At 38.3% G+C, this 27539-nt stretch overlaps 1 pseudogene; it reads left to right on the top strand.

Annotated features, from left to right (window-relative positions):
• Positions 1–15832, top strand: part of LOC121482572 — a 36543-nt pseudogene extending 20711 nt beyond the window's left edge.
• Positions 15833–27539: the final 11707 nt, after the last annotated feature.

A 27539-nucleotide genomic window follows, 5' to 3' on the forward strand; every position in this document is an offset into this window, starting at 1 on the left:
TCTTCATTCTCATTAGTTTCCATGAATCTTTTTAATTCTTCCTTAATTTCCTCGTTGACCCTTTCATCTTTTAGCAGGATGGTCCTTAGCCTCCACGTGTTTGAGGTCCTTCCAAAATTCTTGTTGTGATTTAGTTCTAATTTCAAGGCATTATGGTCTGAGAATATGCAGGGGACTATCTCAATCTTTTGGTATCAGTTCAGACCTGATTTGTGACCCAGTATGTGGTCTATTCTGGAGAAAGTTCCATGTGCACTTGAGAAGAATGTGTATTCAGTTGAGTTTGGATGTGAAGTTCTGTAGATATCTGTGAAATCCATCTGGTCCAGTGTATCATTTAAAGCTCTCATTTCTTTGGAGATGTGGTGCTTAGAAGACCTATCGAGGTTAGAAAGAGCTAGATTGAAGTCACCAAGTATAATTGTATTATTATCTAAGTATTTCTTCAGTTTGGTTATTAATTGGTTTAAATATTTTGCAACTCCCACATTCGGGGCATATATATGGAGGATTGTTAAGTCCTCTTCTTGGATAGATCCTTTGAGTGTGATATAGTGTCCCTCTTCATCTCTCACTATAGTCTTCGGGGTAAATTTTAGTTTATCTGATATAAGAATGGCTACCCCTGCTTTCTTTTGAGGACCATTTGAATGGTAAATGGTTCTTCAACCTTTTATTTTCAGGCTGTAGGTCTCCTTCTGTCTTAAATGAAGCTCTTTTTCTCTCCTTCCATTTTGAATGAAAGCCTTGCTGGATAAAGTGTTCTTGGTTGCATGTTTTTCTCATTTAGGACCCTGAATATATCCTGCCAGCCCTTTCTGGCCTGCCAGGTCTCTGTGTAGAGGTCTGCTGTTACCCTAATACTTCTGCTCATAAAATTTAGGGATTTCTTGTCTCTTGCTGCTTTAAGGATCTTCTCTTTTTCTTCAGAATTTGCAAGCTTCACAATTAAATGTCGATTTGTTGAGCGGTTTTTATTGATTTCAGGCAGGGGATCTCTCTATTTCCTGATTCTGAATGTCTGTTTCCCTCCCCAGATTAGGAAAGTTTTCAGCTATGATTTGTTCAAATACATATTCTGGCCTTCTGTCCCTTTCGGCGCCCTTCGGAACCCCAATTAAACGTAGGTTTTTCTTCCTCAGGCTATCATTTATTTCCCTTCATCTATCTTCATGGTCTTTTAGTTGTGTGCCTCTTTTTTCCTCAGTTTCCCTCCTTGCCATCAACTTGTCTTCTATGTCACTCACTGGTTCTTCTATCTCGTTAACCCATGTCTTTAGGACCTCTAGTTTGGATTGCATCTCATTGAATTGATTTTTAATTTCTGCCTGCTTAGCTCTAAATTCTGCAGTCATGAAGTCTCTTGAGTCCGTTATGCTTTTTTCTAAAGCCACCAGTAGCTTTATAATAGTGCTTCTGAATTGGCTTTCTGACATTGAAATGAAATCCAAATTTTGTAACTCTGGGAGAGAGGACTGTTTCTGATTCTTTCTTTTGAGGTGAAGTTTTCCTTCTAGTCATTGTGCTCAGTGCAGAGGTGGCCAAAAACAAGTTGTATTGGTAAAAGGAGAAAAAAAGAGGAGAGAAAGAAGTAAAGAAAAGAGAAAAGGAAAAAAGAAATAAGGAAAAGAAAAAGAAAAAAAAAGAAGAAAAAGAGAAAGAAAAAGAAAGAAAGGAAAAAAATGGGTGGGGGAAGCAAAGAGAAATCAAAAAGCAAAACAAAACAAAACAGAACAAAACATGGGGGGAGTATACTCTCATTCTGTATACTGTAAGTCCCTTGACTTCCCCTGGAACTTTCCTTTGCTGCTTGGTCAATAATTTGTTTTTCCCCTGTCCTTCTAGCTGGTCTTCTGGGGTAGGGGCCTCTTGTCCTGATTTTCAGGTGTCAGCGCTTGGGGGAGCTGCTCTGCCCCCTGCCTGGTGTAGGGCTCAGTGAGCAATGTTTATCCTGTTTATCCGGTGAGGCCACTGTGAGGCTCAGTTGGGGTTGTTTATCCTGTGAGGCCCCAGGATGAATAACCACAGTGGCAGTGGCCAACCCTCTAGCCCTGGATTCAGCTCCTGCAGTAATTAAGGAGCTCTCAGTCTGCAGGGGCCTGGATGCTCCAGAGGCGGGCCGCTGATCTGCTTCACTCGGGGCAGGAACGTCTTTGCTGTCCTGTGCCCTCCTGGCCTCTGCCTGTCCTGGGGAGAGGCCAGATCCTGGGCTGTGTCTCCGGTGCTCTGTGCTCCGGTGCCTGCGCTGTTGGATTCGTGCTGCTGGCCGGGCAGCCCCTCTCCGCCTCGCTGCCCCCTGAGCCTCTCCGAGCTGCTCCCGGGGCCTTGTAGCCCTTCCCGTGTGGAGCCTCCGCCTGAGCCCTTAGGAGCTGCTCCCAGGTCCAGCAGTGGGCGCGCTGCATCCCTTTAGGGAGCTTGGCCGCGGGGTGTGGCATGCTCTCCCTGGGGCACAGGTGTCTGTTATTGTCCCTGGGAGCCTGAGGGCATCCCCGCCCCTCCTAAAGTCCTGCTCTAACTCCCTGTGAGTGCCTTCCCGCCTTGGGAGATTGGTGCAGCTCCTGCTTCTCCTGGAGGGTGCTTTCCTGTCCTGGGGGTACTGGCCCTGGCCTTAGCCCGGCTCATTGTGGGGAGCCTCCCCCTTGGGTTTCTTTATTTCCTTTTTTCCCTTCTTCTTACCTTGATAGAAGCGTGAACTCCTCTCACTGTAGCATTCCAGCTGTTCTTTCTTTAAATCTCAGGCCGAATTCGTAGATTTTCAGGATGATTTGAAGGTTATCTAGGTAATTTGGTTGGGATAGGTGACTTGGGGACCCTACTCTTCCACCATCTTGCCCCTCCTCCGAGTTTTTTTTTTTGAGTAGCCCTAATATCATCTCATTTTATTATTCTAAATAAAGGGTAATTATTTTGTTTTTATGCATCTGCAAGGCTATTCACATAAATACACTTGTAAGTTAGAGAAAATTCTGTCAGATTATATGTCCTTATTTGTAGTTGAAAATAAGGTCTATCTCAACAACATTTTTGCAGGTAAATAATGTTCTACTTAAAGAATTTATTTTCAACAGGTATACACATATACATACATTTAAATTGTCATTTAGTAAACATGGTATCCACAGGAAAGTAAAGTGAATTTACAAAGATCTTATACATTTAGCTCCTAATATATGCCCAAACTATGTTATTTCTTATAATTGAAGTATATTTCTTTGAAAACCACAGCTTAATTCTTTGAGAAGTACTTCTAAAATCTATAGCATATTTCTATGCCTTCTTAAATAAATGTTACTGAATGTAATTTAACTTTCAGGTTAATCAGGTTTATCAAATTTAATACCAATGATTATACCACCCTATGCATGATATCATATTGTTTTCAAAATCAGTTCTTGTATATGAGCTTTTTTGGCTCCATGATAATGTGGTTTCTGAGTCTCTCTTTTGTTTCTCAGTCTTTCTCCTTTCCTCTCTCCCTCCCTTTCTTCCAGTGCTTAGTTCTCTCTCCTACACACAGGAGATTACTGATTTATTACTTCTAATTTTAATGGCCTAATAAATCAATTTTGTTTAAATTCTGTTAAAAATAAAAGTAAACAGCTCTAAGGACCTGAGGGTGGGCCCTCTAACAGAAGCAATGTACATTTTTGCAAGAACTTTATTACACATAATTAGGCTTCATAGAAAGATCTTTTTTGTATTTTCTTGATATTTTTCTATATTTCAGATTCTTAGAGCTGTCAAAAAGTAATTCTTTACATAAAAGATGTATTCCTGGATTTAAAAACATCCTGCGTAAGTAGATTACAGACCAATACAGTCATATATATTCCTCTTATTCACAGTGAAGGAATAAGCCTATAAATTATCTCACACAAACTTTGGAGATTGGATTAATATGATTGAACTCAAAAGTTAAGTCTTTATAAGGAGATGTGATTAGTCATGTGTGGACAAAGCAGGAAGTTGACTGTGAAGGTTAAAGAGTTTGGGAAGATCCAAAAGTCTAAACCAGGTGAACTAGGTACAATCTCATAAAGGTGAGACTAAAACTAAGATTCAGTACCAGTAAGTAAACTCTAATATTATTATATATTGTAGTTTACAGTAGTAATTCTTAATCTTTTTCCTCCTTAGGATTTCTAAAGGATTTGTCACATTCTCATGAATAACAATGATTTTGCTAGATACCCTATTGGGGAAAAAAGGATCTTTCATATACTAGAATGAATACTTTCTGTGGCAAATTGTCTACAAAGGAGGAAAAATAATTTTTCCTTTACTTCTAAGTTCGTGGCTAAGACCCCTGTAATATAAGACAAATTAACAGGAGAAAAACAAACAAAAGATAAATACCATGTATAATTCCTATAAAAATTGAAGAGACCCAGGAAAACTAAGTAATGCCCCCAAATGGCCCAAGCCACCACCTTAAATACCATTTCTAGATAGAGACAAAAGATATTGAGAATTGGGGGATCTATTTATGGGAGAATATCACAGAATGCATTGTAGACAAGTGTATGTTGTTATGTAGATTTAAGTGGCTCACTTCTCCATTCATAAGTTTCTAGAGATTTAGTCACCTAAATAGTCTGGTACAGAGAGGAAGACACCCTTACAAGTGGAGATTTCCCCTATAAACATAAATTTCCCTAACAAAGGGCAGCTTCTATTCTGTTTCCTGAGGTTCTCCTGTGTCTGCAATCTCTCAAACATAATCAAACCAAAATAATATTTATGCCCAAAAAGCATATTTTGGGATAGCATATTGTGCTCCCTTTATAACCAAATCAAACTGGTTTAAATAACAATGCCTATGTACCTGTAAATTCCAGTGTAGTTTTAGTTAAGGCTTGATCTTGCAGCTGTATCAAGTCTCAAAGGACTTTAGTTCTTTTGGTATCTCTGCTGCATCCTTTTGTGTAGTTTTGCCATCATAAGTCTTGCTTTCTAGGTATTCCCAGAATGGCTGTAAACAGCACCAAGACATACATGCCTCTTTTGTCATATTCACCAGAAAAAAACAGGATCTTTACCTCAGTATTCCCAGAAAAACTATATAAATTATCTCAATTTTTGCACTCAAAACTTCTGAGATTCATTCTGATTATATTGGTTTCACCTCCATTTTCACTGTTGAACCAATTTGTGTGTCTGAGGGGAAGGAATGAGCTTATTGGCTTCATGTTTAGTTTTCTTTCTATTTTTTTAAGAAGATGCTGTTTATTTATTCATGGGAGACACACAGAGACAGGCATAGACATAGGCTGAGAGAGAAGCAGGCTCCCTGTAGGGAGCCCAGTGTGGGACTGGATCCAAGGACCTGGGATCACGCCCCAAGCCAAAGGCAGACACTCAACTGCTGAGCCACCCAGGGGTCCCAAAAGTGATCTCTAATAATCAATGTCTTTCTCCCACAAGTCCCTTCTCTAATGTAAATGTCCCTTACAAAAGGGACTCTGTTTTCAGAGTTTCTCTTGTGTCTTCAGTTTCTCAAAATAATCAGCACAAAATAATCCTTATGCCAAAGAGGCATAATTTGGGTTGGCATTTTCTCCTACCCTTCACCTATAATTTGATTCTGAAAATATATTTATTTCCAACTTCTGAAAAAGATACCAATTACATAAAATAAGGTATTCCTCTATATTTAATTCTTTTTCCATTGTAAATTATGGAAATGTGTTATTTGAGAATATCTTGGTTATAAGTATCAGAAACCCAATACAAACTAAGCTAAGCAAAAGGTGGGGGGGAGAGTTAATTATGTACCTGTGAAGTCAAAAAAGTATTTCAATTAGCTCCAGGCACAACTAGATCTAACTCGACTCTTTCCATGCATCACTTCTGCTTACTTTCATTGTCATACAGCTCCCTTCCACAGGTATGACAGGATGACCATTAGCTACCCTAGACTTGCATGCAGCTACTTCAACTAAGCAACTTGGCTAGCCTGATGTGAATCATGTGCTCATCCCTGGACCAGTCATTGGGACCAGGGAAATGGTACTGTGATTGGACAGACTTAGGACATAAGACCACTTGTGTGTCAAAAGACCACCCCTATGCCCAGGGCAAGATTAAAACCATATGGATTGTGTCTTCTCATAGGAAAGAAAGATTTTATCCCTAACTAAAGGTTGCAAAAGATACTGGAAAGACAAAAGCAACAGAGATTCACTATAGCAATTCATAGCCTTAGGAATTAAGCCTTTATCTAATTATGATAGAAATACTATTTGGCTGATAAAGAGACATTCAAATATGTTCTATATTAAACACAAATTAAAACTCAATGAAAAGGAATCTTTTTTTTTTCATTTGTTTTTATTGAAGTTTGATTTCCAAACATATAGTATAACACCCAGTGCTCATCCCGTCAAGTGCCCTCCTCAGTGTCCATCACCCAGTTACCCCATCCCACCACCTACTTCCACTACCCTTTGTTTGTTTCCCAGAGTCAGGAGTCTCTCATGGTTTGTCAATGTCTATAATTTTTCCCAAGCATTTTCCCTCCTTTCCCTTATAAACCCTTTCACTATTTCTTATATTCCTTGCATGAGTGAAAGGATATGATGGTTTTTGTTCTCTGATTGACTTACTTCAGTCAGCATAACACCCTCTAGTTCCATCCATGTTGAGGCAAATGGTGGGTATTTGTCCTTTCTGATTGCTGAGTAATATTCCACTGGATATATAGAACACACCTTCTTTATCCATTCATCTGTCGAAGGGCATTGTGGCTCTTTCCACAGTTTGGCTATTGTGGATATTGTGGCTATGATCATTGGGATGTAGGTGTCCTGGGATTTCACTGCACCTGTATCTTTGGGGTGAATCCTCAGCAGTGCAATTGCTGGGTTGGAGGGTAGATGGGTTGGAGGGTAGATATATTTTAATCTTTTGAGAAACCTCCACACTGTTTTCCAGAGTGGCTGAACTAGTTCACTTTCCCACCAACAGTACAAGAGGGTTCCCCTTTCTCCACATCCTCTCCAAAATTTGTTGTTTCCTGTCTTGTTAATTTTCCCCATTCTCACTGGTGTGAGGGGCTATCTCATTGTGGTTTTGATTTGTATTTCCCTGATGGCAAGTGATGTGGAACATTTTCTCATGTGCTTGTTGGCCATATATAGGTCTTCTTTGGAGAAATGTCTATTCATGTCTTCTGACCATTTCATGATTGGATTGTTTGTTTTGTGGGTGTTGAGTTTAATACGTTCTTTATAGATTTTGGATTCTAGCTCTTTATCTGATATGTCATTTGCAAATATCTTCTCCCATTCTGTAGGTTGTCTTTTAGTTTTGTTGACTGTTACTTTTGCTGTGCAGAAGCTTTTTCTCCTGGTTAAGTCTCAAGAGTTCATTTTTGCTTTTGTTTCCTTTGCCTTCATAGATGTATCTTGCAAGAAGTTGCTGTGGTCAAGTTCAAAAAGGGTGTTACCTGTGTTCTCCTCTAGGATTTTGATGGATTCTTGTCTATATTTCAATCTTTCAACAATGTTGAGTTTATCTTTGTGTATGGTATAATATAATGGTCTAGTTTCACTCTTCTGTATGTGGCTGTCCAATTTTTCAAGCACCAATTATTGAAGAGACTGTCCTTTTTCCAGTGGATATTCTTTCCTGCTTTATTGAGTATTAGTTGACTATAGAGTTGAGACTGATTTCAGGGTTCTCTATTTTGTTCCATTGATCTTTGTGACTGTTTTTTTCTGATACTACCTAGTGTCTTGATGATCACAGCTTTGTAATACAGCTTGAAATCTGGCTTTGTGATGTCCCTAGCATTGGTTTTCTTTTTCAATATTCCCCTGGCTATTTGGGGTCTTTTCTGATTTCACACAAATTTTAAGATTATTTGTTCCAACTCTCTGAAGAAAGTTCATGATATTTTGATAAGGATTGCATTAAACGTGTAAATTGCCCTGGGTAGCATAGACCTTTTCGCAACATTAATTCTCCCAATCCATGAGCATGGAATATTTTCCCATCACTTTGTGTCTTCCTCAATTTTTTAAAGAAATGTTCTATAGTTTTTAGGGTATAGCTCCTTTACCTCTTTGTTTAGGTTTATTCCCCGGTATCTTATGCTTTTGTGTGCAATTGAATATGCAATTTATTGTTTAATTTCTCCTTCTTCAGTCTTAGTGTAGAGAAATGCCACGACTTTCTGTGCATTGATTTTGTATCCTGTCACATTGCTGAATTGCTGTATGAGCTTTAGCAATCTTGGGGTGGAGTCTTTGAGGTATCATTTCAGTATCATTTCATCTGTGAAGAGGGAGAGTTTGACTCTTTTTTTGCCAATTTGACCACCTTTTTTTTTCTTTTTGTTGTCTGATTGCTGAGGCTAGGACTTCTAGTACTATGTTGAATAATGGTGGTGAGAGTGGACATCTCTGTCACGTTCCTGATCTCAGGGGAAAGGCTCTTTTGATGGGATCATTTAGCCCATTCACGTTTAGAGTAACTATTGAAATATATGAATTTAGTGTCATCGTATTGCCTATTCAGTCCTTGTTTTGTTGGATTATGTCTTTCAGTTCCCTCTTTCTTTTAAAGGGTCCCCATTAATATTTCTTGCACAGCTGCTTTGGTGGTCACATATCCTTTCAGTTTATGTCTATCCTGGAAACTCTTTATGTCTCCTTCCATTCTGAATGATTGCCTTGCTGGATAAACTATTGTTAGCTGCATGTTCTTCTCGTTGAGTACCCTGAATATATCATGCCAGCATTGTCTGGCCTGCCAGGTCACTGTGGAGAGTTCTGCTGTTAATCTGATATTTCTCCTCATATAAGTTAAGAATCTCTTGTCTCGAGCTTCTTTAAGAATTTTCGCTTTATCATTGAAATTTGCAAGTTTCACTATTAAATGTCGAGGTGTTAAACGGGTTTTACTGATTTTTTGGGGGGGTTCTCTCTATCTCTTGGATCTGAATGCCTGTTTCCTTCACCATATTAGGGAAGTTCTCAGCTATAATTTGTTCAAATATACTTTGTGGTCCTCTCTCTCACTCTCTCAGCCTCTTCTGGAATCCCAATTATATGTATTCTAATTCTTCCTTCTCAAGATATTTATTTTCCTAAGCGTTTCCTCATGGGCTTTTAATTGTTTTTCTCTTTTTTCTTCTGCTTCCTTCCTTACCATCAACTTGTCTTCTATGTCACTCACTCTCTCTTCTACCTCATCAACCCTAGTGGTTAGAATATCAAGTTTGGATTATATCTCATTTAACCTATTTTTAATTTGGGCATGATTAGATCTCAATTCTGCAGTAAGGAAGTGTCTAGAGTCCTTTATGTTTTTATCCAGAGCTACCTGCAGCTTTATAATTGTACTTCTGGATTGAATTTCTGACAACATATTTAAATCCAAATTCTGTAACTCTGTGCACAAAGTATTGTTTCTGGTTCTTTCTTTTGTGGTGAATTCTTCCTTCGAGTAATTTTGTCCAGAGCAGAGTGGCTGTATGAGCAAGCTGAGTCAAAAATATCAAGCACAACCAAAGCAAAATACACCCTAGATGATTCCAAAGAGGTCAGAGACCAGAAAATAAAAGAAAAAGAACAGAACAAAATAAAACAAAAGGACCACTAAGTGAAAAACAAATTTTAAAACAAAATAGAAAAATTAAAAAGCCTAAAACCAAAAACAAAGAAGACGAAAGAAGAAAAAGAAAAAAAGGAAAAAGGAAAAAGGAAATAAAAAGGGGGGTGATGGTGGTGAAGAAGTGGTAGTGGAGAGAATGTAGTCTAATTGAGGGGTCTTAGAGGGTGATCCTCTTGGTTCTGAGTGTATTTTGTTCTGTACATTAGATGTTCAATTCATAATTTATATAAACCAGCAATACATATAGAATGCCCCAACATTGACCACAAAAATATAAGGAAGATGAAAGGAAGGGGAAGAATTGGAAGGAAGAAAGGATATAATCGTACAGAATGAACAAACATGGTGTTCCACTTGGTTCTGGGTGTTTGTTGGTTGTGTTTTAGAAGGTACTAACTTCCACCATTGTAAAATAAAACAAGGCAGAAAAAATAAAAACCAAAAAACAGATACCCATATCTTGTATATCTATAAAAATTAAATTGAATACATTGAAGGGAATCCAGAAGTGAAAAATATATCTAAGACATGTCAGTATATAAATATGAGTCAAAAAGGAAAAAAAAAACTTAAAAATGAAGAATCTGTAAAATATTGTAGTTAAAGTAGGAAAAGAGAAAAAATATTGGACATTTTTACTCTGTTAAAAATATAAGCCATAATGGAAAAAGAAAATAGGACCCTTTAGTTCTATATGCTTTTTTCCCTAAGTTTTGGAGCTTTCCAGTGCTGCTTGGTCAATAAACTTGCTCTTCCATTTTTCTTCCATCAGTTCTCCTGGGGGAGGAGTCTGCATTGTTTCCAGGTGTCTGTGCCTGGACGGAGATGCCTTGTTCCTTGCCAGGTGCTGGACTCAGTCTGAGCTGTTTATCCTGCGAGGCCTTTGTTCCCTAGAGGCCCTGCCTCTCCAGGCACAAGATGAAACAAAGAGGAAAAACAACAATGATGGTGGCCAGATTTCCAGCTCTGGAATTGAGCTCCCTGCGAGTAAGTAACCACAGTCTCCCAGTTCACACTGGCCCAGATGCTTCCAGGGAGCAGGTGCAGGTGCCCTGATCTGCACAGCTCGCTGGGTGCCCAGTGGCAGGAGAATTCTTGCTTTCCTGTGCCCTCTCCACTTCCACCTGTCCCACGGGGAAGGAAGGATCACTGGCTTTGATTGCTTGTGTGCCCTGGGGTCCAGAGACCTGTGCTGCTGGACCCGTACTCCTGAGGACTGCCTCTCCCAAAGAGAATGTGGTATAGCCACCTCTATCGGAGCCAGCCCGCCTAACAGACTGGCTTCTCCCAAATGCCCCCGAGGGCTGCAGGGATCCTCCAGCCTTTTACCAATATCGAACCACATTTTGCAGTGAGCTTTCCCCTGGTTGCCCCTCCTTTTTTAGTGACTCAGAGAATCTTGAGGTTTCATTGCCCCTCCTGTGATTCTGCTTGATTTCTCTGTTAAGCACTATTCCATCAGGGAAAACTCTGGCTTGGATTTTTAAAGTTCCCATTTCTCCAGGGCTGGGCTATCCTGCCCCAGAGGCTTTCACCTCTCTGCTTTAACCTGGCTACTTGTGGTTCCCCTCCCCGACTTTATTCTTTGTAATTTTTTTCACCTTCTTACCTTGTTAGAAGTGAAAAGTTTTCTCTAAAGAGCATTCCAGCTCTTCTCTCTTTAAATCTCAGGTCAAATTCATAGGTGTTCAGGATATTTTAGAAGTTATCTAGGTAATTTTGTGGGGCCAGATGAGTTGAGGACCCATACTCTTCTGCCATCTTGCTTCTCCCTCCAAAAGGGAATCTTCTATGGGATTGTAAAATTCCTCGGAAAGTGTAGTGCTACTTTAGTATATAAAATATATAGATGGAATGGACGCAGCAATGATGCAGGCCATCCATCAAGTGGTATATTTTAAGCACTTACTCTGCATTTCTTTTTCTTAGTCCAGGCTAGGTTGAGTCTTAAATTATGCCACTTATGCCTCATTTTTTAACTTGATAATTCTCTCAAGCAGGAAATTTTTGGCTGATTAAACAGCATTTTAAGTTCATGTGAGTCCATAGTAAAGTGGGCTATCAGAAAACCTAACAGGACTAGGAGGGAAAGCACAAGTGGTATATATGAATCCTTATTTAAATCTGAATAAAATATTGAGCATCTAAAGTTGCAAACTGCTATCCTGCAATGCATGAGACTTTTAGTACTTGTGCTCTGTAAATCGCTCACAAGTTCGTGTTTCTGAATTTTTAGGGGGTATAAGAGGTTACTATTGATCCAATATGCTAGTATTCTTAGGTGTCATTGATCTGTGGGATTTGGTGCAGTAGTTTAGAGTCACTAATGTGGTTAAGGGAAGCAGAATATGCCACCTCAAAATATGCCTTTTGCATGAGTATTATTTTGGGCTGATTAGTTTTGAGAGAGTGCAGACATAGAAGAATCTCTGAAAACAGCATAGAAGTTGCTTTTTTTGTTAGGGAAATTTACATTTATAAGTCAAATCTCTAACTGTAAGAGTGTTTTCCTCTTTCTTCCAGGAAGAGAAAGCTGTCTATAAATCAAAAAAGAATTGTATCAGTGGAAAAGGCACTGACTTTATTCTGCATAGTTGCTTTACCCTTGTCTACTGTGTTTTTCCTTGTAATCTCTCATAACTGGCCTCTCCTATCCCAACATTTTTTTTGTGTGTGTTTATGTGGAGATGGTATTTAAAGTGGTGGCTTGGACCATTTGGGGGAGTTAGTCAGTTTTCCTGGGTCTTTAACCATTTTTACAAGAGGTATACATGTTATAAGATTTCTTTTTGTTTTTTGTTTGTTAATTTGTCTTTTGTTGCGGGGGGCTCTACCAAGAACTTAAAAGGGGAGAGGGAAAATTATTTGTCCTCCTCTATTGAGTGACTAAGGCAATAAGCTGGTTTACTGATGGTATTCCTCTTCCCTTATAAAGCTCAGCACTCAGATCCCCCAGTGTCTAAAATTCTAACTTTATAACTCTTGTATTTCATTTAAGTATTTTTTTCTGCATAGTACTCTTTTAAAGTGATCATCTCTGCTCTCAGATCTAACATATTAAGACATTCCCTATTTGATGCTGTTTATTTGATCCTTTTTGCCTCTTACAGGAAGGGTTTATTTCTATGTTCTGAGATGTCTGGGAATCTGGAGCTGGGGTGGAGCAAAAAGACTGCTGAAGAAAAGTTTTACTGTTGCATTTTTTTTTTTCTTTAGTGCCATTATTCTTGGTAATATCACTTCAAAGAGTGAAGAAGTAGACCAGACAAAGAGTGGTGGGGGGCAAAGCAAAATTTATTGAATGATTGTAAAGCAAAGTTTATTGAGTGACAGTACAAAGCAATGAAGACAAGAGTGGACCTGAGATGGTTGCCACTGGAGCTTCTAAGTCTAGTGGTTCTTATGGGCTTATGGTGGGCTGTTTTAATCTGATTAACCCTCCATACATCTGTCACACAATCATATTTTTGTCCACGTGCTCATCTACCTTTGAGGTAGTTGTTCCTGTGGTAAAGGGTGGAGGGCTCCTTCCAGGGTGGTGTAAAATCCTTTTCAGGCTCATTTTGTCATAGTATGGGGCCCCTTTCCCCTGCCTACCTTTCTTTCTACTATCCTTTATTATTACTACTCTCAGTTTTGCCAGAATGTTGCCCTGCTGCCAATTAATTTCTCAGCTCCTCAAAATGGAGGACTTTTCAGCTCCAATGCAGGTTCTTCTATAATGCACCTAAAGTATTGAGACCACTGGACCTATGGACTTTGCCTTTGGGGAGTGAGAATCTAGGCTCTAATTTTGGAAAAGATGTAGAAGTCATGACAGGCATGCTGGCCTGGGTAACTCCCATGAGGTAGAAGGAGGAAAAAAATTTTCCTCTACCTTTCTAGGTTCTTGGCTGAGACCCATCTGTAATAAACACAGATTAATAAGAGTAAAACAACAGATGTTTGATAGATAACATGTATACCTCCTGTATACATGGAGAGAGACCCAGGAACAGAGAGTAAAATTCCCCCAAATGGCCCAAACTACCACTTTAAATACCATCTTTATCTAAAGAAAAAAATGTCAGGGTGAGTGGAGATGCAATTATGGGAGGTTACCAGGAAAAGCACCGTAAACAACAGTAAGGTTTGATATGCAGATTTAAGTTGTGTCTTCTCCTTTGATAAAAATAGTCATCCTTATCTTCCTGGTAGAGGGAGGAAGATATCCTTACAAATGGAAATTTCCCTTATAAATGTAAATTTTCTTATCAAAAGGGCAACTTCTACTCTGTTTATAGAGATTCCTTTGTGTTTGCAGCCTCAAAAATAATCAGCTCAAAATAATCTTTATGGGGATCCCTGGGTGGCACAGCGGTTTGGCGCCTGCCTTTGGCCCAGGGCGCGATCCTGGAGACCCGGGATTGAATCCCACGTCAGGCTCCCGGTGCATGGAGCCTGCTTCTCCCTCTGCCTGTGTCTCTGCCCCTCTCTCTCTCTCTCTCTCTGTATAACTATCATAAAAAAAAATAATCTTTATGTTAAAGAGGCACATTTTTCAGGTGGTATATTCTGTTCCCCTTCAGAAGAGTGTGTGTGAACAGACATAAACATTAGAGTGATGCTCAGGCCTCTTTTGGGGAGAGGAAAATGAGTGCTTTAGGGCAAAAGGTGCATACAATATGCAGGGCAAAAATACTTGAGTTATATGGAATGAGAATTTGGTCAATTACATTCTCTTAATATCTAGTTATCCTTTCTTGTTCTTACTTAACAAATTTATCCTCCTCTTTTTGGGATACAATACAAAGATTTGTAAACTGTTATCACACCTCAGCTTAGTGATCACTTAGTAAGGCTACATTTTAAATCCCTTTCACCTTTTCTTGTAAATCAGTCTCTTTCTTCCTCAAATCTTTTTGTTCTTTCATTGCTGAATGCTTCCTTTTCCTTTCACATTTTTCTTTTCTTTTCTCTCTCTCTCTCTCTTTCTTTCTTCTTTCATTTTTCTTTTTTACCTCATTCTATTATTAAATTGCTCCAATCTTTTAATTGGTGGCTTGGTTGAGCAGGTGTCTGGCTCTTGGTTTCAACTTGGGTTACAATATCAGAGTTGTGAGCTTGAGCCCTGAGTCAAGCTCTGTGTTCAGTGTGGAGTCTGCTTGTGATTCTCTCTCTACCATTCTTTCCCCCTCTCCCCCTGCTTGCAGTTGCTCTCTCTCTCTCAAGTAAATAAATAGGTAAACAAACTTTTTTTTTAATGCTCCAATTAAATGCAGTGCTTACTTCGCAGGCTGCAGCATCACTCTTTGGGTCTGGGGTAGATTAGCTCCTTTAGCTAAATTCTTCTTTCACTTTTTCTTTCTGCTTTTCTATATCTACACAGCTCTTATAGAAATGGGTTCCACTTTCTTCAATAATTGCTATACTATAGCCCTAGTCATTAAATTTTAGTGTGCAGCCAGGAACCTAGGAGTATAGAAAGAGAATTATTTTTCCTCCCCTACACAATTAAGAAATTGAATACCAAACTTTCTCTTGATGATATTTACAAATTGCCAAAATGTTATTGACCTGTACCATCTATTTTAATAAATCTTATCTTTGTATGGCTTGTGAGTATATACAGTTCTGGGGTTTTTTTTGTACATTTTTTTATTGGAGTTTGATTTGCCAACATATAGCATAACACCCAGTGCTCATCCAAAATAAGTTAGGCCATGAAAGATTACATGCATTTTGTCCTGCAGAAAGGGTGGCTTATGGTGGTTGTGGTGGTGTGAATAGATGTATATGTGAGAGTGAAGTGCAAATAAGAGTAAAAAAGCTCTTTTCCTCAGACTATGTGGTAGTGGCTTGTGTAGCCTTTGACAAGGTTAGAATTTGAGATCTTTCCTACAAGAAAAAGGAGCTGTTGAAACAGCTGGATGACCGAAAGTTGGAGTTGTACCAGCTGCATGTCACCAAAGTGACAGGCATTATGACACCCAGGCTCTCTAAGATCTGAGTTGTTTGCAAATCCATTGCCTACATTCTCATCATTGTTAAACAGACTCAGAAAGAACCTCAGAAAATTCTACAAGGGCAAGAAATATAGGCTTCTGGATCTTCAGACCAAGAAAACACATGCCATGCACCACCAGCTTAGCAAGCATGGGAGAAGCTGAAGACCAAGAAGCAGCAGCAGAAGTAACAGTTGTACCCACTGCAGAACTTTTTAGTCAAGGCCTAAGCATCATGGCATCAATAAGCACAAAGAAACTGGAAAAAAAAAAAAGAAATAAAAAACAAGTGAAATGGCACAGGAAACAAGGACAGAAAAAAAATATTATTGTTGCTTTGTTTGTTACAGGTTTTCTCTATCTATATTCTGTCCAATCTAGAGATTTCCCTTGTATAGATGTTCTGTGTTTCTCCATTCATCAGTGCTATGGGTAGCAAAGGATTCCATGAATGGTATTCTAATTGAACATTAAGTCAAGACAGTGCCTGCTTTTCAACCCTGAAAAGAACGTTTTAGATCCCTGTTTTACTTGGAAAGAAAGTGCATATTTTCCATTTATGTAGTAGGTTATGTAAATCTTCTTAATGAAACTAAAAGTACCAGTGGCAGTTTTCCTTTAAAAATGTTCTTGAGGAGTCACAAAGAACAGGATAATTAAAACTCCTTGCAGAGTTAATTATTTGACCTCTCATTAGTTTCGGCATTATAAATTGTCATTTGTTAGCAGCCTAATTTGATTATTAGCCCCTCTGAGCTAACAGCACACATTCTGAAGAGTGGACTGTGCATGACTCAGAACGCATGCTGCTGTTGCATATCCGAGATGGAAAATTGCTCCTTTGTGTTCATGAGGTAGTCATACTAAAGTGGTTAAACAAAGGGAAAGCAGTCCTTTCAAACATCTGCAGCTTTATGTTTGATAAAAATAACTCAAAATTTTGACTAGCTCATTCTGGAAGCAGCTTTATGAGGTGTCATGGAGGGAGGATGATCGGGAGGGAATTTTGATTCCTATAGTTTTATCACTAGGAAAAAAACATGGTGTGTCATATCACCTTTTGTCACCAAGCAGAGTGAAATAACTGAATTACTTCCTGAAGGTATTTCAACAAATGCAGAAAGTTAGAGCTGGGGATTACAGAACATTCATTCTTTATCTCTCTGGGTAGGTACTCTGGTCTCAGCATTTTAATTAATTCCTTGATATTGCTACTAGAAGTCTTAGCAAATGTAATCAAGCTTCTTGCCAAAGCCAGTGTCTGTAAAACAACCTAACTTCTACTTTTTTAAATGAGCAAGCTAAATCAGAGAGTTGTGAGAAAGTAGAAAAACACAATAAGAATATGGAATAGAAACACTCCCTAACCCCTGTGCTTGCAGATATAAGCAGATGAAATAGCTGCATCCATTGCCTCCATTACACTATAGAAGCTCATTTGAGGCAAGCATAAATTTTCAACTTTCCCAAGTTTGAGATCATGAAAGATTAATTTAGAATGCCAGTTTGAAAAAGTAGGAAAACATAATAATAATAATGACAGTAACTACACAATAGATTCCCTCTCAGTGAACTTTTACTTAAGCAGCTTTCTAGATTAATTGATGCCCAGTAAGACCCAGTGACCAATGGCCATAGTACACTAACTGCTTGTGGCTAGTAATGTGGTTAGAAGTGCTAAGTTTGCCCAGATACTTCAATATTTTGTGCTGTACACTTACTGAAAATTAGTTGAGTTTGTTCCAAATCTACTTATGCCAGTTGTACATAATGATGTGATTATGTGATTTAATTAAATATTATGTAAGCTGATGAAACATGAATGAAAACTGATCTGTTGCTTCAATGAAATCTAGATTGAATGCCCTTGTAAGACATAGAAAAGGTAGAGTGCTAAAACAAAATCTGTCAAATTAGATATAGGTGAGAGAAAAGAAAAGATGGCAGAAATTATAATCATTAAGTGATTCTACATTAAGATTGTTTCATGTTTTTTATTTTATAGAAAATTTAAAATATATCTAGAATTAGAGTCAAATATAATTAAAATGATATTCTCATCACCCAGCTTCAACAGCAACCTATACATGTTCAATTTTGTTTCAGCTATACCTCACTCACTCTTCCATTGTAATTATTTTGAAACAAATCTCATATTTTGTCACATCTTCTCATAGGTCTTCTTAAATTTTTATTTCACTTTAAAGAAACCCAAACTGGAGATTATTATGAATGTGGCTTGTGCAAGCAAGAAAGTATAAAACTCCAAAAGTCAATTCATATCTAAAGAAAAAGCTGGAGGACAGAAAAAAATACCATGGAATCCGTATATTAGACTTTAGAAGGGAGAGGCTATCCACTAATTAGTCTGTTATCAAAAACCCTACGACCCAGCAATTGCACTGCTGGGGATTTACCCCAAAGATTCAGATGCAGCAAAACACCAGAAGACCTGAACCCCAATGTTTATAGCAGCAATGTCCACAATAGCCAACCTGTGGAAGGAGCCTCGGTGTCCATCGAAAGATGAATGGATAAAGAAGATGTGGTCTATGCATACAATGGAATATTACTCAGCCATTAAAAAAGACAAATACCCACCATTTGCTTCGACATGGATGGAACTGGAGGGTATTATGCTGAGTGAAATAAGTCAATCGGAGAAGGACAAACATTATATGGCCTCATTAATTTGGGGAATATAAAAAATAGTGAAAGGGAACAAAGGGGAAAGGAGAAAAACTGAGTGAGAAATATCAGAAAGGGAGACAGAACATGAAAGACTGAAAGATTCCTAACTCTGGGAAACGAACTAGGGGTGGTGGAAGGGGAGGTGGGCCAGGGGTGGGGGTGACTGGGTGATGGGCACTGAGGTGGGCACTTGATGGGATGAGCACTGGATGTTATTCTATATGTTGGCAAATTGAACACAAATAAAAAATAAATTTATATATCAAAAAGAGCCTACAAATGATCATTTTATGTTGTAATTCTATTTTATTTTCCATGAACCAACTCCAGGTTAGTACCAGAAAATAATGTTTTCCCAAACATTCATATTCAACTACTGTGTATATGCAATACATACTATTCGTCAAGCACTTTTGCATACTGACTTTACTTAACTCTTTCTGGAAACTGTCCTTTACACATGAGGAAATCAGACCTTAGAGAAATTAAATGTCTTGCCCAAAGTTGTATGGCCAATGAGTGGCATAATACTTTCTGTTGCAAGAAAAGGTATAACATTGAGTGAGAGAGAAGAATGGAATACATAAGTTAACTTAAACTTTTTTTAACTTAAAAAAAAAAACTTAAGTTTTTAAGTTTTAAGTTAACATAAACAAAAACTTAAGTTTTTTTAACATAACTTAAAAAAAGACTAAGAGAGGCATTCTTTGCTATTTCTGGCTATAAGGAATATTGCGACTGAGCAAATATGCTTTATGTAAGACAAAATGAGGATGATCATAGCCCTATGCTCAAATTGTAGGAACACACTTTGATTCAACTGGGTTTAACTTGGATTTATGTTCACAGGTAAATTAGAATAATTTCTGATTTGACATTAGCCTCTTTATTTATTTTTTTATATTTAATTTTTTGTTTTTATTTTATTAAAAATTTTTTTATTGGAGTTCAATTTGCCAACATATAGCATAACACCCAGTGCTCATTCTGCCAAGTGACCCCTCAGTGCCCATCACCCAATCACGCCAACCCCCCGCCCACCTCCCTTTCCACTACCCCTTGATCCTTTCCCAGAGTTAGGTGTCTCTAAAGTTTTGTCACCCTCACTGATATTTTCATTCCTTTCCCTTTATTCCCTTTCACTAATTTTTATATTCCCCAAATGAATGAGAACATATAATGTCCTTTACCGATTGATTTATTTCACTCAGCATAATACCCTCCAGGTCCCTCCACGTTGAAGCAAATAGTAGGTGTTTGTCGTTCCTAATGGCTGAGTAATATTCCATTGTATACATATACCACATCTTCTTTATCCATTCATCTTTCGATGGACACTGAGGCTCCTTTCACAGTTTGGCTATTATGGACATTGCTGCTATAAACATCGGGGTACAGGTGTTCTGGTGTTTTGCTGCATCTGAATCTTTGGGGTAAATCCCCAGCAGTACAATTGCTGGGTCGTAGGGTAGCTCTATTTTTAACTCTTGGAGGAGCCTCCACACAGTTTCCAGAGTGGCTGTACCAGTTCACACTCCCACCAACAGAGCAAGAGGGTTCCCCTTTCTCCACAGCCTCTCCAACATTTGTTGTTTCCTGTCTTGTGAATTTTCACCATTCTCACTGGTGTGAGGTGGTATCTCATTGTGGTTTTGATTTGTATTTCCCTGAAGGCAAGTGATGTGGAGCATTTTCTCATGTGCTTGTTGGCCATGTCCATGTCTTTCTCTGTGAGATTTCTGTTCATGTCTTTTGCCCATTTCATGATTGGATTGTGTGTTTCTTTGCTTTTGAGCTTCATACATTCTTTATAGACCTTGGATACTAGCCCTTTATCTGATATGTCATTTGCAAATATCTTGTCCCATTCTGTAGGTTGTGTTTTAGTTTTGTGGACTGTTTCTTTTGCTGTGCAGAAGCTTTTGATCTTGGTGAAGTCCCAATAGTTCATTTTTGCTTTTGTTTCCCTTGCATTCATAGGTGTATCTTGCAAGAAGTTGCTGTGGCCAAGTTCAAGAAAAGGTGTTGCCTGTGTTCTACTCGAGGATTTTGATGGAATCTTGTCTCACATTTAGATCTTTCATCCATTTTGAGTTTACCTTTGGCTATGGTATAAGATAATGGTCCAGTTTCATTCTCCTGCACACGGCTGTCCAGTTTTCCCAGTACCATTTATTGAAGAAACTGTCCTTTTTCCAGTGGATATTCTTTCCTGCTTTGTCGAATATTAGTTGACCATAAAGTTGAGGGGCCATATCTAGATTCTCCATTCTGTTCCATTGATCTATGTGTCTGTTTTTGTGCCACTACCACATTGTCTTGATGACCACAGGTTTGTACTACAACCTGAAATCTGGCATTGTGATGCCCCCAGCTATGGTTTTGTTTTTTAAAATTCCCCTGGGTATTCGGGGTCTTTTCTGACTCCACACAAATGTTAAGATGATTTGTTCCAACTCTCTGAAGAAAGTCCATGGTATTTTGATAGGGATTGCATTAAATGTGTACATTGTCCTGGGTAACATTGACATTTTCACAATATTAATTCTTCCAGTCCATGAGCATGAAATATTTTCCCATCTCTTGGTGTCTTCCTCAATTTCCTTCAGGAGTGTTCTGTAGTTTTTAGGGTATAGATACTTTACCTCTTTGGTTAGGTTTATTCCTAGGTATCTTATGCTTTTGGGTGCAATTGTCAATGGGCTTGACTCCTTAAATTCTCTTTCTTCAGTCTCATTGTTAGTGTATAGAAATGCCACTGATTTCTGGGCACTGATTTCGTATCCTGCCACACTGCCCAATTGCTATATGAGTTCTAGCAATCTTGGGGTGTAGTCTTTTGGGTTTTCTATGGTCAGTATCATGTCATCTGCAAAGAGGGAGAATTTGACTTCTTCTTTGTCAATTTGAATGTCTTTTATTTCTTTTTGTTGCCTGATTGCTGAGCCTAAGATTTCTACTACTATGTTGAATAGCAGTCGTGAGTGGACATCACTGTCATGTTCCTGAACTTAGGGGAAAGTCTCCCAGTGATTCCTCATTGGGAATGATATTCGCTGTGACCTTTTCGTAGATGGCTTTTAAGATGTTGAGGAATGTTCCCTCTATCCTTACACTCCAAAGAGTTTTGATCAGGAATAGATGCTGTATTTTGTCAAATGCATTCTCTGCATTTATTGAGAGGATCATATGGTTCTTCTTTTTTCTCTTGTTGATATGACTTATCACATTGATTTCTTTACGAGTGTTGAACCAGCCTTGTGTCCCGGGGATAAATCCCACTTGGTCATGTTGAATACTCTTCTTAATGTACTGTTGGATCCTATTGGCTAATATCTTGTTGAGAATTTTTGCATCCATTTTCATCAGGGATTTTGGTCTATAATTCTCCTTTGGTGGGGTCTTTGTCTGGTTTTGGAATTAAGGTGATGCTGGCCTCACAGAACGAGTCTGGACGTATTCCGTCTCTTTCTATCTTTCCAGACTGCTTTAGTAGAATAGGTATGGTTTCTTCTTTAATGTTTGATAGAAATCCCCTGGGAAGCCATCTGGCCTTGGACTTTTGTGTCTTGGGAGGTTTTTGATGACTGCTTCAATTTCCTCTGTGGTGATCAGCTTGTTCAGATTCTATTTCTTCCTGTCTAGTTTTGGTAGTTTGTGTTTTTCCAGAATGTGTCCATTTCTTCTAGATTGCCTAATTTATTGGTGTATAGCTGCTCATATTAAGTTTTTAAAATAGTTTGTATTTCCTTGGTATTGGTATTGATCTCTCCTTTCTCATTCATGATTTTATTGATTCTTTTCTCTCTTCTTTTTAATAAGGCTGGCTAATGGTTTATCTATCTTATTAATTCTTTCAAAGAACCAACTCCTGTTTTTGTTAATCTGTTCCACAATGCTTCTGGTGTCTACTTCATTGAGTTCTGCTTGAATCTTTATTAACTCTCTTCTTCTGCTCGGTGTAGAATCTATTTGCTGTTTTTTTTTTCTCCAGCTCCTTTAGGTGCAAGGTTAGCTTTTGTATTTGAGTTATTTTCGACCTTAGCCTCTTTTGTATCTGTCATTATTACCTGCAATATCTATTTTCCTTTTCTCATAGAATGCCCTGAGTGCAAATGTTAGGGAATATTTTATATTGTGAATAAGAATTTTGAAACCTCTAGTGGAGAAAAATCTGGAATAGTATTCAAGAAGGTTGGTTGTAACATTTTGCAAACAGCTCTACCCAAGCATATGTAGATTCAGCAGTAGCGATTTAGGTCTTTGCTTTTTTACACACCTTCTTGGAGGAAATTACTTCCCTTTACTAGATCTGAGTTTACCTATTTGGAAATTGAAAAGTTGCATCTAAATTATCTCTATAAATACCTCCTAACTTGATAATTTTGCTTTCTATAAACTACTCTTTCCAAAAGCAGTAGCTTATTAAAACAAAATTATCTTATTCTTTTTCCATTTAGATAGTCACTTAATTAGATGGTAATGAATTTCCTAGAAGCTGGTGAATCTAATATTTGATTGATACCAGCCTAGTTTTTACTGACATCTTATGTGGCTTCCCCTGGACATTACACAATCAGACCTGAATCCTCTATACAGTTTACCTGGTCCAGAGGTTAAATGTGTTCTTTTGCTTATTATCAGGGCCCCACATACGCATGTCTGCCAACACTTCCAGCACTTGGGAAAAAAAAACAAGAATTGCAGAGAGGCTTAACATTCTATCTGTTTGTTCTTGACAGAATCATTGTTTTTCTTGCAATTTCATGAGTATTGTATGGTTTTTATGATTGACTAAAATGTATTTGTTTTTAGAATATGATGGAGATTTATCATTCTCCTTTAAAAAACCTTGGGGTAATAGTCTGTTCAGTTTCTAAGGCTGCCACTCATTCAAAAATATTGTGTATTCATAACAGAGAAGAGTTATTGCCACAAAATGAAGGCAACTTGTAGAAAATTCTACATGGCTAACTTCTACTTTCCTTAAGGAAATACACCACAAATTCCCCCTCAACTCTACCTTAATTATTTAGTATAGGGCTTCCCAACAAATTCATTCACTGTAGTTTTTCTCAGTTTAATTTATCTGTTTTCATAAATCTACATTCAGTGTTAATGACATAATTGAAGGAAAGGTTGTAGAGACTCAATAAGATGTTTGCATATTTTTTTGGAGCTTTTATATACTAATGGTTCATTTTCTGAGTGCTGGAAAAAAAGTCAAAATAATGTTTTATTATCAATGATACATTTATTCCACTCTTTAATAACACTTTTGTGGGGGTTTTGACATTCAAATTGATGTTCCTACTCATGAAGCATTTTCTCTCTTTAATTTGAGTTGTCTTTCTAACATTAGTTCCCCTCATTTCATCTTTTGCCAATCAAGCACCCACTTATAAGACTCTTCCTGCCTTTTCTTCATCTCCTTCTTCTCATCTCCTTTTCACAACTCCTCTTTGCCTTCTCTTAGGCATCCTCTCCAAGTGACTAAGCCCACATAAATGAACCCTGTGGCTTATTTCCACCAACTAATTATATTCATTCAGTTATGTCTAAATGTCAGACTCAGGTGAGACCACTGCTAAAATTATATTTGTTGTAATATACAACCAATAACAGGCAGAGTTATAATCATATAACAGATACATTTCATGATTCAAATAAAAGGCAAATGTCTTAAAGCCTAGAAGTTTGGGATCTAATAAACGACACAAGGAAACTAGATATCAATTATTTCTATACACATAAAGACAAAATCATTATAGAACTACATCAATTGTAAATTTAGGCAGAACTAATTAACTGAGTTCCTATCCCACAGCAGCCGAGACATGGAAAAATCTGTTCCAATCACTGGGAAGAACAATAGCCAATCAGTTTGACTGAATGTTGAGGTCAGAATGGTTTAGAAAAAATGCTGCAGCCACACATAGAGAAAAAGCTCTATAAAAGAAATATACACATCCATAATTGTAATTTTATAGTCTGTAGGAAGGATTTATGGGATGCGCACACATATTAATGCTTTACCCACCCAATATGAGATCAAGGATATACTTAGAGTTTGTATACCCTTTTAATCTTGTAAATAAGAATGATAGATTCAGACCAGAGACTATCACTAAATGAGTACATGAGGAAAAGGAAAAAGCAAACAACTTAGTTCTTCTCCCTGACACCACCCATGTGGCTGGGCTGGCCACTCAGTTCTTATACTTCCCCTTAAAGTATTGTTTATTTTTTTATTTTTATTTCATTTTTAAAAGATTTTTATTTATTTATTCATGAGAGACACACATACACACACAGAGGCAGACACACGGGCAGAGGGAGAAGCAGGATCCATTCAGAGAGCCTGATGTAGGACGGGATCCTGGGTCTCCAGGATCAGGCCCTGGGCTGAAGGCAGTGCTAAACAACTGGGCCACCCAGGGTGCCCTAAAGCATCGTTAAACTGTTCTTGCCAAGTGGTCTTAGGACCTTGACAAGTGGTCTTAGAAACTAGACACTGAATCAGCTTTGGCACTAGAGGTGAGAAAATTGTTCCATTTATGCCAGGGAGTAGTAAAGAATTGCTTACCATGTAGATTATCATGTCATCGGCGAAGAGGGAGAGTTTGACTTCTTTGCCAAATGAATGCCTTTAATGTCTTTTTGTTGTCTGATTGCTGAGGCGAGGACTTCCAATACTATGTTGAACAGCAGTGGTGAGAGTGGACATCCCTGTCTTGTTCCTGATCTTAGGGGAAAGGCTCCCAGTGCTTCCCCATTGAGAATGATATTTGCTGTGGGCTTTTCGTAAATGGCTTTTAAGATATCGAGGAAAGTTCCCTCTATCCCAACACTCTGAAGGGTTTTGATCAGGAATGGATGCTGTATTTTGTCAAATGCTTTCTCTGCATCTAATGAGAGGATCATATGGTTCTTGGTTTTTCTCTTGCTGATATGATGAATCACATTGATGGTTTTACGAGTGTTGAACCAGCCTTCTGTCCCGGGGATAAATCCTACTTGGTCATGGTGGATAATTTTCTTAATGTGTTGTTGCATCCTATTGGCTAGTATCTTGTTGAGAATTTTTGCATCCATATTCATCAGGGATATTGGTCTGTAATTCTCCTTTTTGGTGGGGTCTTTGTCTGGTTTCGGAATTAAGGTGATGCTGGCCTCATAGAACGAATTTGGAAGTACTCCATCTCTTTCTATCTTTCCAAACAGCTTTAGTAGAATAGGTATGATTTCTTCTTTAAAGGTTTGATAGAATTCCCCTGGGAAGCCATCTGGCCCTGGACTCTTGTGTCTTGGGAGGTTTTTGATGACTGCTTCAATTTCCTCCTTGGTTATTGGCCTGTTCAGGTTTTCTATTTCTTCTTGCTCCAGTTTTGGTAGTTTGTGGCTTTCCAGGAATGCGTCCATTTATTCTAGATTTCCTAATTTATTGGCGCACAGCTGTTCATAATATGTTTTTAAAATCGTTTGTATTTCCTTGGTGTTGGTAGTGATGTCCCCTTTCTCATTCATGATTTTATTAATTTGATTCTTCTCTCTCTTCTTTTTAATAAGGTTGGCTAATGGTTTATCTATCTTATTAATTCTTTCAAAGAACCAACTCCTGGTTCTGTTGATCTGTTCCACAGTTCTTTTGGTCTCGATATCATTTAGTTCTGCTCGAATTTTAATTAACTGTCTTCTTCTGCTGGGGGTGGGGTCTATTTGTTGCTTTTTCTCTAGTTCCTTTATGTGTAAGGTGAGCTTTTGAATTTGAGATCTTTCCAGTTTTTGAATGGATGCTTGTATTGCGATGTATTTCCCCCTCAGGACTGCTTTTGCTGCATCCCAAAGATTTTGAACGGTTGTATCTTCATTCTCATTAGTTTCCATGAATCTTTTTAATTCTTCCTTAATTTCCTGGTTGACCTTTTCATCTTTCAGCAGGATGGTCCTTAACCTCCACGTGTTTGTGGTCCTTCCATACTTCTTGTTGTGATTAAGTTCTAATTTCAAGGCATTATGGTCTGAGAATATACAGGGGACTATCCTGATCTTTTGGTATCGGTTCAGACCCGATTTGTGACCCAGTATGTGGTCTATTCTGGAGAAAGTTCCATGTGCACTTGAGAAGAATGTGTATTCAGTTGAGTTTGGATGTAAAGTTCTGTAGATATCTGTGAAATCCATCTGGTCCAGTGTATCATTTAAAGCTCTCATTTCTTTGGAGATGTTGTGCTTAGAAGACCTATCCAGGGTAGAAAGAGCTAGATTGAAGTCACCAAGTATAAGTGTATTATTATCAAGGTATTTCTTGAGTTTGGTTATTAATTGGTTTAAATATTTGGCAGCTCCCACATTCGGGGCATATATATTGAGGATTGTTAAGTCCTCTTGTTGGATAGATCCTTTGAGTATGAGATAGTGTCCCTCTTCATCTATCACTATAGTCTTTGGGGTAAATTTTAATTTATCTGATATAAGGATGGCAACCCCTGCTTTCTTTTGAGGACCATTTGAATGGTAAATGGTTCTCCAACCTCTTACTTTCCGGCTGCAGGTGTCCTTCTGTCTAAAATGAGTCTCTTGTAGACAGCAAATAGATGGGTCCTGCTTTTTTAGCCAGTCTGAAACCCTGCGCCTTTTGATGGGGTCATTAAGCCCGTTCACGTTCAGAGTTACTATTGACAGATATGAGTTTACTGTCATCCTATCTATTCAGTCCTTGTTTTTGTGGATTGTTCCACTGAACTTCTTCTTAAAGGGGAATTTTAAGAGTCCCCCTTAAAATTTCTTGCAGAGCTGGTTTGGAGGTTACATATTCTTTCAGTTCCTGCCTGTCTTGGAAGCTCTTTATCTCTCCTTCCATTTTGAATGAAAGCCTTGCTGGGTAAAGTATTCTTGGTTGCATGTTCTTCTCATTTAGGACCCTGAATATATCCTGCCAGCCCTTTCTGGCCTGCCAGGTCTCTGTGGAGAGGTCTGCTGTTACCCTAATATTCCTCCCCATAAAAGTCAGGGACTTTTTTTCTCTTGCTGCTTTTAGGATCTTCTCCTTATCTTTGGAATTTGCAAGCTTCACTATTAAATGTCGAGGTGTTGAACGGTTTTTGTTGATTTTAGGGGGGGATCTCTCTATTTCCTGGATCTGAATGCCTGTTTCCCTTCCCAGATTCGGAAAGTTTTCAGCTAGGATTTGTTCAAATACATATTCTGGCCCTCTGTCCCTTTCGGCGCCCTCAGGAACCCCAA

This window comes from Vulpes lagopus, chromosome X (assembly GCF_018345385.1).
Source record: "Vulpes lagopus strain Blue_001 chromosome X, ASM1834538v1, whole genome shotgun sequence".
Lineage (NCBI taxonomy): Eukaryota > Metazoa > Chordata > Mammalia > Carnivora > Canidae > Vulpes > Vulpes lagopus.